The sequence below is a fragment of the Bufo bufo genome, chromosome 8, assembly GCF_905171765.1.
Source record: "Bufo bufo chromosome 8, aBufBuf1.1, whole genome shotgun sequence".
In the NCBI taxonomy this organism is placed as follows: Eukaryota; Metazoa; Chordata; class Amphibia; order Anura; family Bufonidae; genus Bufo; species Bufo bufo.
The window spans coordinates 56512563-56522258 of record NC_053396.1 but is presented as its reverse complement, the minus strand read 5'-3'; positions in this window follow the sequence as shown (position 1 = coordinate 56522258).

The window sequence follows — 9696 nt, the reverse complement described above, 5'->3', positions numbered from 1 at the left end:
CAGTGGTCAGATAGACTGAGAGCAGATGAGACTAGATGAGATGAGAGTAGATGCAGTAGAACAGATGAGACTAGATCAGACTGAGAGCAGATGAGACACCTAAATGTTGCCTGTGGATGAGAATCAGGCACATTTAAATTTGCAGTTTATATACCTGGGAGTTTGCTGTGAGTCGGACCACGCCTGTCACGAGGGTATCGAGAACCACGCCTGACTCCGTTATACCCGGGGTCAGGAAGTCGCAGCGGTTGGCTGCACGCTCTATTTAAGATAGGGCTGTTTTCCTTATGGTAGCTTTCTGGGTTTGCTTTGCAACCCTTTCTGGCTCACTCAGGGATCCGTAGCTCCTTCTCCTCAGCTGTTCCTTGTCCAGCACTCCCAAACCTCCTTATATTCCTCTCTCACACTTCTCTGGTTGCCAGAGATAGAACTTCCTGCCTGGAAATCTATTCTGACCTTCTAGAGCTGTGTTGCTGCGTTCTCTGGTAGTTGGTCCAGAACGCTACCCTCCGGATCCCTGTTGGACCTTTGTGGTCTATTGTGATCGCCCACCTGGGTGTATGTGTTTGTCTGTTTTGTCTGTCCTCTCCCTGGTGTTTCCCTCTTAGTGATAGTGGTGCGGACTAGCGATCCCACCGGCCCGTTCACTATCTAGGGCTCATTTTAGGGGAAGCCAGGGTTTAGGCACGTGATCGCCGCACGGGTGAGGAACCCGTCTAGGGACGTCAGGGCAGTCAGGTGCCAGCCGCAAGGTGAGTTAGGGGTCACCACCTTTCCCTCTCCCTCGGGCAGGGCTTTCCCTTTTATCCTCCCTGTGCGTGACGTCGGTCATTACAACGCCATTTTTTGTAGTTTGTGTAGAGATATGTTTGTAGGTATGTAAACTCCAAATTTAAATGTGCCTGATTCTCATCCACAAGCAACATTTAGGTGCACCTGTGAGGCCTGGGCCTTATCAGTCAGTCTTGGGTGGGACTCACAGCCTACTCCCATTGCAAGCATGGCTGTATGCTGGAGTTAACTGGGAGTTTGCTGTGAGTCTCACCTTACGCTCCTGTAATTTGCCCACTGGCTCCTGGTATTACCCATACGGCACAGGTAGGTTAGCGTTAGGCCCCGAGCTACTTTAGATACCTTGGCGCGGTGCTTGGGCTCAGATATGTCCTTAATATTAGGATATATTGGCTAAATTCTCAATTTTAACACCAGTTTGAGGGTTTAGTCAGATTTGCTAGTAAAAGTTAAGTTAGATGCACAGGGAGGTTGATGCACCAAGTAGGGTGCTCTCAGTTTTAGCAGCGTCACCCCGCTGCTAGAGTGGGATAAATGTAGAAAAGAGATAACTGGGCACACCTAGGATATTGGTAATTGGTATTTAATAGTTAGTTATATAAGTTTATTAAAAGTTTATTAAAGGTACTTGCAATAGTTTAGAATGTAAAATCACTGACACACTATTACGTAACATACAAAATATCAATTCTGCGTCCCAGTGGCTGGAGTGGAGCCGCAACAGTCACTGCCGGCAATTGAGCAGCCTCACTCCAATCCCTGCGCAAGCAGAACGAATATGGAACATATAGGCTACAAGCGCCAAAATACCATTAAGTTGGCGGATTACTGTAGTAATGACATATAGAGGTGATAAAAGTGATAAGATAAGTCCAATCTAAAAGGAATAATGTCCCGGTAACGTTATAAATAGAAATTCGTTTCTCCTGAAGGTTAGCAAAAATGTCCAAATGTGCCAGAGGTACCAACAGGTGGTGGTGTGTAGTCTATTCACAATGGTGCGATAGTTTGGTTCATTCAATCATTAGGCCAGCGGCGTCCCGCTTATGGTCTAGAATTAATCCGACAGTTGGACAAAAGGACATAGAGGAACAGTCTTACCGGTGATGGAGGGTTCTCACAATAAGGAGAAACCTCTGCCGTCTAACGAAACTTAATCCTGGTTTTTGTGCAGTCGGGTAGGGCTCGCGGTAGATGCTGTAAATCACCTGTTCGCAGTCGAATCACTGCACGAGGTCCCGCTTGTTTGAGTCCTAATAGAATATCCCAACCTTTCAGATGGATGTTTCAGATCGGCTGTGCGTGACGAGTCGGCTCAAGATTGTTCCTTTCTCCGGTCGATGCGGTGCACTCGCATATGCTTGAATTTGGGGGGGTCAGATTTAGTCAGATTTGGTTGTTTGCATCCACACTAGTGCACCTTTCTTATTAATGTTTATTTCACAAGCGTTAATGTTAGCAGACATCCATATTGTATCCATTTAATACACATATAGCACCCATACAATATACATGCAGCAACCCTACTATACACATATGGTACCCATAAATACATATAGAGCACCCCTACAATACACATTGTATAGCACCCATACAATATACTGTACATGCAGCACCCATACTATACATATATAGCACCAATACAATATACATGCAGCACCCCTACTATACACATATATAGTGCTGTTTATGCATATAGAGGAATCCAGCTCACCTCTTAATCTTCAGTAATTTAAGGATTAATAAAGTGCTACTGGATTTTATCACAAGTGCTTGAACTTCTTTTGTTTACAGTACTGTATATTCTGTAATCATAGAGGATCGGGACCAGCAGCACAGGAACCCCACAGATTCAGTGATGATGTTATTTGATAAACTTTATTTTCACTCCCATTAATTCCTTTAATTTAAGAGCAAATAATTTTGGAAAATCATTAATGTGATATTTGCACTTATTGGATCGGGTATAATACTGTATACGCTACAGACATTAACCACATCCATCCATTCCATGAGCATTGGTTAATGTCACCTCTCTCCAGTGCTGAGAACCCAGTTGAGAGAGGTAGAGGTGTCCTCTACCATGTGTGTGTATGTGGGGGAAGGGGAGCAGAAAACAATAGGCTTGTTAATTCGCTTATGGAGAGAATTAACAAGCCTATTGTTTTCTGCTCCCCCTCCTCCACATCAGTGCTTCTCAAATAGTGGGGCGCGCCCCCCAGGGGGGGCGCCAGGCTCCGTAAAGGGGGGCTCGTTCAGGGCCTGGAGCTGGGGGCCGGAAATAGCGGTGGGGCGGTGCGGTCCCTGTACTATAGCCCCTCCCCACCGCTCCCTCCGGTATACTAATATATGTGTAAAATTAATAATGATTCTATTCATTAGGCCCCCTCTGTAGTAGAACATTCAATATATCCATCCTACTCACAGGGCTGTTATCGTAATCCAGGCCGGCCGGGCAGACGAGCGGCAGCGTCACTGACTGACGTCACGTGCCTGCCCGGCATACTTTATGAATGAAGCAGGCGGCGCAGGCACGTGACGTCAGTCAGTGACGCTGCCGCTCGTCTGCCCGGCCGGCCTGGATTATGATAACAGCCCTGTGAGTAGGATGGATATATTGAATGTTCTACTACAGAGGGGGCCTAATAAATAGAATCATTATTAATTTTACACATTCTATAACTGTACTGGAACGGCAATGGGGGAGTCTGTGGATGGCACTGTTATGGGGTGGGGGGGGGGGGTCTGTGGATGGCACTGTTATGGGGTGGGGGGGTCTGTGGATGGCACTGTTATGGGCTGGGGGGGCACTGTGGATGGCACTGTTATGGGGTGGGGGGTCTGTGGATGGCACATATATAACAGTGCCAGCCACAGATCCCCCTGTAACAGTGCCAGCCACAGATCCCCCCATAAGTGTCCGTCATCCACAGATCCCCCCATAAGTGTCCGGCGTCCCATGCGGCGTCGGTTGCCTAGCAACTCTACGGCTGGAGAGAGGGAGCCCCCAGCGCCCGACAAATGATACTATTTACAGTCGCGCGGGGGGCGTGAAATGTTTTCTTCTTCCTAGGGGGGGCATGACAGAAAATAATTGAGAAGCACTGCTCCACATACACACACATGGGGCCAGATATATCATTACTCTGACAGCTCACTCCACTTTCACATATGGTTAAAGTCAGTTTTTGCCAAGTCAGATTTATGATCGGCCCTTTAAGGCTGTGATAAATGTGGTTTGCCCATAGTCTGATTTTGGATTTGTAAATGGTTTCAAAAAGTCGCATCTTTGTAAAAAGTCGCATTTGATATGCTTATTTAAAAGTCGCATCTGTGGGGAAGTTGTATTCTAAATGCATTTAAAAGTCGCATCTGAGGAAAAAGTCGCATTTGCAATGTATTAAAAAGTCGCATATGAGGAAAAAGTCGCAAATAAAAGGCATTAAAAAGTCGCACGTCATTATTTATTCTTATGTAAAAGTCGCAAAGCATTATAATTTTGCTTAAAAAGTCGCACAGACATATATAAAAGAGGAAACAGTCGCATTTATCCCTTCATTCCCTGAGGTACATTGAAAGAGAACATGGCAAACATGGATCCATCGATGATTAATGATCTGTTTGTCCAATTTCTCCAAAATTATGCCCCACAGCTTAGCAGACATGTTAGTAATAATTCAAATCCGGAAGTAACAGCATCTACAAGCCAAAGTTTGGTCCCTACAACCAATGCTTCAACAATACCTGATTTAGAAGAATCCGAAAATAGAGATTCCTCAGACAATCAGGTGCCTGTGAATACCGAAGAAAAGCGAAGGAAAAAAAATAATTTCACCGCTGAAGAAAAAAAAATATTAGTTGAAAAGGTAAAAAATAGAGAAAAGTTTGTTATTTGGACAAAATGCAAGAGTATATGTAAATCTATTACATTGAAAATATATGTAAAAATGGCTAGATGTGTGCCTTTGAAACATTCTTCAAGTCCCGAGTTTGTGGGGCATTCACTGGCGGAGAAAGGGCACATTCATGTGCTGTGTAATACTAATCCTACAAACATTTAAAATTTTAGAAAAAATAAAAGTCAAATTTCAATGGAGTTTGTGAAACATGGATGGATAGAGGTTAACATGGATGTTTTGCGTTTTTCCAATATCTCCTAATGCGGGTCCATTCACATGTCCATAATGTATTTGTTGGATACACTGATCGCAAAAAATTGCAAAACACACACAGCGGTCAAGTCCCTTACACATTTTGCTCACTGCCCCAAATAGAATATCCCTGGTCATGCCACCAATTGGGGACACAAATAGGACATCATATATTTCGTGCAGCACCGGAAAAGCGGAACCGGAAATAACAATGCGCAATTCTGTGTCCAGGCTGCACATCGTGCTGCACCATAGAAATGATTTGGTCTGCAATTTCATGGCGCCAAAAACATTTCAAAATGGCCGACATGTCAATGGACCCTTAATCGCCGTTCGACAGCTTCAAATGTGCAAAGGCTCTGTGCATGTGGCCTGATTACTCCCTTCAAACATTTATTACTCTTCCTCCGCATTTGACAAACTTAAGATAAATAAATGTTTTCAAAGTTTTGGCAAAAAATTTAATAATTAGGGTACTTTTCGCTTTCTAAGACGCACCAGATGATAAGACGCACCTAGGTTTTTGTGGAGAAAATTTGAAAAAAAAAAAGGTGTGCTTAAGGTATCATTTGAACTAAAGGTGGTCTGTGGATGACGCACTGTTATGGGGATCTGGGGAAGACGCACTGTTATGGGGATCAGTGGATGACACTGTTAGGGGGGGATCTGTGGATGACGCACTGTTATGGGGTCATGCGCCGCTTGACGCACCTCCCTCCTCATGTGCCGTCTGCTCCAGCTCCCGCAGTCATGCGTCGCCTGCCCCAGCACCCTCCTCATGCGCCGCCTGCCTGCTTATCTCCATTTAGGAATGAATGGGCAGGCGGCGCATGACAGAGGCAGCTGGGGCAGGCGACGCATGACAGAGGGAGCTGGAGCAGACGGCGCATGGGGAAGGAGGTGCCGCAAGCAGCGCATGACCGAGCGAGATGCCGGTCTGCGCAATACTTACAGTACTACAGTAAGAGCCGGACAGAGCATATACTAGTAGATATAGATCAGATTGAATGTTTAATAGTTGCGGGGCCCGGTGTATTACAGTAGAGTTACTGCACCGGGCCCCGCCTCCTCCCTCCACACTGTCACTAATACTTTGCTGGCCGCGCTGTGCAGCATAGCGGCCAGCGATGTATTTGATTTATAAGAGGCACGGCCATTTTCCCCCCACTTTAGTGGGCCAAAAAATGCGTCTTAAAATGCGAAAAATACGGTACCTTTGGCAATACAATATTGCAAAAATGAAATGTGTCTGCTTGTCTCATTGCTATGCTGAATCTCTATTAATTTTTTGAAAAAATTTGAATGTGCCAAAATACATTTGGAAATACTTTTGAATAATCTAATATTTAAAAGCATGTTTTGCAAAAAATTATGTCGATTAGTTAGTTATTAATCTACAAATGGGTTTTCATTTCTCCAGGTGGTATTAAACTATGACTCTTTATTTGGGAAAATCGTCTTCCATTAGCCTTAAAAAATAAAATATGGACAAATATTGGGGTGCAAATCAACAGTTTAGGAATTGACAAGAGATCTATATCTGATTTAAAGAAGAAATGGCATGATTGTCGTCGACTTTGTAAATTAAAATTGTCAAAAATACAAAAAATGGTTAAACAAACTGGAGGTGGTCCATGCAATACTACTGGTTTGAATGAAATTGAAGAACTAATTGCTAACACCTATCGTAAAGAGCAAATATGTGGCATTGGAAACATGGATACAGGGGATTGGGATTTGCAAGAAGGTTGGTATTTTCAACTTTATAACTAATATTTCGGTTAAATTTACTCTTTGGAGAACAAATAGTCATTAACGGAAACTGAAAAGCTTGTTGATTGTTTTTTAAAAGCTAACATGTTATAGGTTCGTTTGTTTTCTAAATTTACAATTAAAAAAAAGAAAAAGTCAAACCTACCAGCCATAAAAATGTACATTTCTATACTTTTCTAAATTGGTCTGTTTAAATTTTATAGAACCACAAATAACGCATAACTTGGACGAAGATGTGGAAATTTGTGTGGCAGCAGAAAATTCATCGCCAACTGAAGACAACACCAATTTTGAGACTAGACAGGAGGAACACAATCCACAGCCAGTACCTGATGAAAATTCAAGAAACACACTAGATCGGTATATGAATGCAACACAAATGTTTTATAATGATCTGATTCAAACCCAAAGAGACATAGCAATGTCATTGCAAAATATAAGAACTGATTTGAATGTTTCACTAACTGGAATTTTTAGGGAGGTTTCAAAAATGCGAAACATAATGGAACAACCTAGCACTTCTCCAAAAAGGACAAGAACCAGCGTTTCAATCCCATCTACATCTATGGGATATGATATTAGTGAACTTGCAGATGAACCTCTGAACCTCAGTGTCTATCAACAGTCATTGGACCAAGAAGATAGTGCTAGTCAATTTTCGATTTCGGAAAGCAATGTTCCTCAGCCCTCTCCAAAAAAAAAAGTAAAAAAAACCATAAAAAAGCCAAACATTTCAAAAGAAATGTCTGATAAAGGAAAGTATCTGTTGAAGGTGAAAAAAGAATTATCTAATCCCAAAAAGAGTCATGTGAAAAAGCAAAAATCCGATCAATAACAAAATGTACAACAACTAGTCAATTTGACTACTTGTCTCATTTCTTGGGCCAATCCAAATATAAAAATATGGGCATGCCGTATTTTGCAATTACGCAAAAAACCCTCCTGGTAGCAGGATTTTTGAGCATGTCACATTGCCTACAGTGTTGAAATGTGAATAGTTTGGGTTTTGGAAAAAAAAACATGGCAAGCCGTCTCCGGACACAAAAAAAAGTGCTGGATCCATTTGTTCAATGAAAGTTGGATTTAGTCATGTTTGGTGGGGTGATGTGGTCCACAGTCTTTTTAAAAAGTTGTGCTGGAATTGTATTTTAGATGTGTCCAGCAAGTGATCTCACTGGCCTAATTTATCTGCAGCAAACAAACATTTTTGGACGAGACTCCATGTCCATTTTCACTTTTATGGTGGGGCCCGATTGGCAGACCCTGCAACGTATACATGTCTCTAGTAGGCCAGAGTCTTATTGTTAAGTTAACAAGTTTAAGCCGGAGTTCACAACAGCGTTCGGCCTTTTCAGTTCTCTTAATGCCTTATAGTGGCAGGAAAAAGTAAAGGACGGAACCTGCATGTAACTGAGCACAACGCAGCTTCGGGACCCCATAGAGTGTTAGAGGCTGCGTTTGGATTAGACTATGAAGATGATTTGGGAGCGGAGACAAAAGTACTGCATGCTTTTTTAACACAATTTAAATACCCTTTCAATTACCGAGAAACTAACGCACTCCATTCTAGTCTACGGGGCTTGTGGGCTCTGTTCCACTCAGTAATGTGCCAAATGCATCCTTACAATTCTTAACAGCTTCTAGAATGGAGTTGGAAAACTGACAGGCCAAACGCTCATTTTAACTAAGTGAGGTCCCCTCTTGGCATGTTTGCAGGGCCTTTTTGTGAGAAGCAGTCCTGGACTGTTGTAGTTAATGGTGCATAAGTGCATTTAACTCTCCAAGGGTACCATAGGCTAACTTTTGGGGTGGGCGTAAAGTCACAAAATGGGTACACACTGCTGAAGTCCCGTTCTTTGGGGCCTATTTTATTGAAATCGTTGGAATAATTGTTTAAATTGCCTTTGTATATTGTTAGGTTTGCCCAAATGCTTTCGGATTGAATTTTTAAATGTAAAATGTTTTTAGGTTTAAACATTAAAAAAAGAATAATAAATCTATTTGGTTACACCAAAAATGAAGTTTTTATTTATTTCAAAATATATGTCGAATGATAAATTTTAAAATAAAAATAAAAAAGGGAAAGGTTTGTCTATACCCAAAACAATCAATACATATTAGTCTATAGATATTTTAACAGACAAAACTGCAAACGATTTGACATAAACTAGACAGTTTTTAATGCATTTTGATATATTTTGTACCCATTTAACTCCAATTTACAAACTTTAATTAAAAATTAGAAAAATATCACATTACAAACATGATGTTCTGGTCGGAAAATTGTTATTTCAAGGTGATAAACTAACAAAATGTGTCACCAAAGTTTAGTTTCCCAAACAATAAAAACATCACTGTATCAGATTTATTTAACCAAAAAAAGATTGAGTAATTTCACGTCTAACAACATAACCATCATCATTCCCTTCAACAAGTTGGATACCTTGACTACTTATTTCCTCTCGTAGATTTTCGGCAATCTCAATAGCTAAATTAAATTTGTTGGCTAAGTTGTGTAATATACAACAAGCGACAATAATTTTGCACACAAATTCGGGATTGTACAAAAGTGCCCCACCGGTCATATCTAAACAACGAAATCTACTTTTTAAAACACCAAAAACTCGTTCAATCATTCCTTGTTTTTTTATGCGCTTTGTTGAATTTTTTTTCCGCTTCCAAACTTGGATTCAAATATGGCGTCATTAGCCATGTTTTCAGGCTGTATCCATTGTCTCCTTTAGGAATTTTAATCAAAAAACAAAAAAATGTAAATAATCAACATTGTGTATGCACAGAAACATTGTTAACTTTAATAAGAAACCGATATATAATCGATTGGACTAAAAAAATTCAACAATTAAATACAAAAAATAAATTTAAAATTTAAAAAGAGCGCAGATACATATCTTTGCAATCCGAATTTTTATGAAAACAAAAAACAAAAAAAGAGAAAATAAATAAAAATTTAAAAATAAGT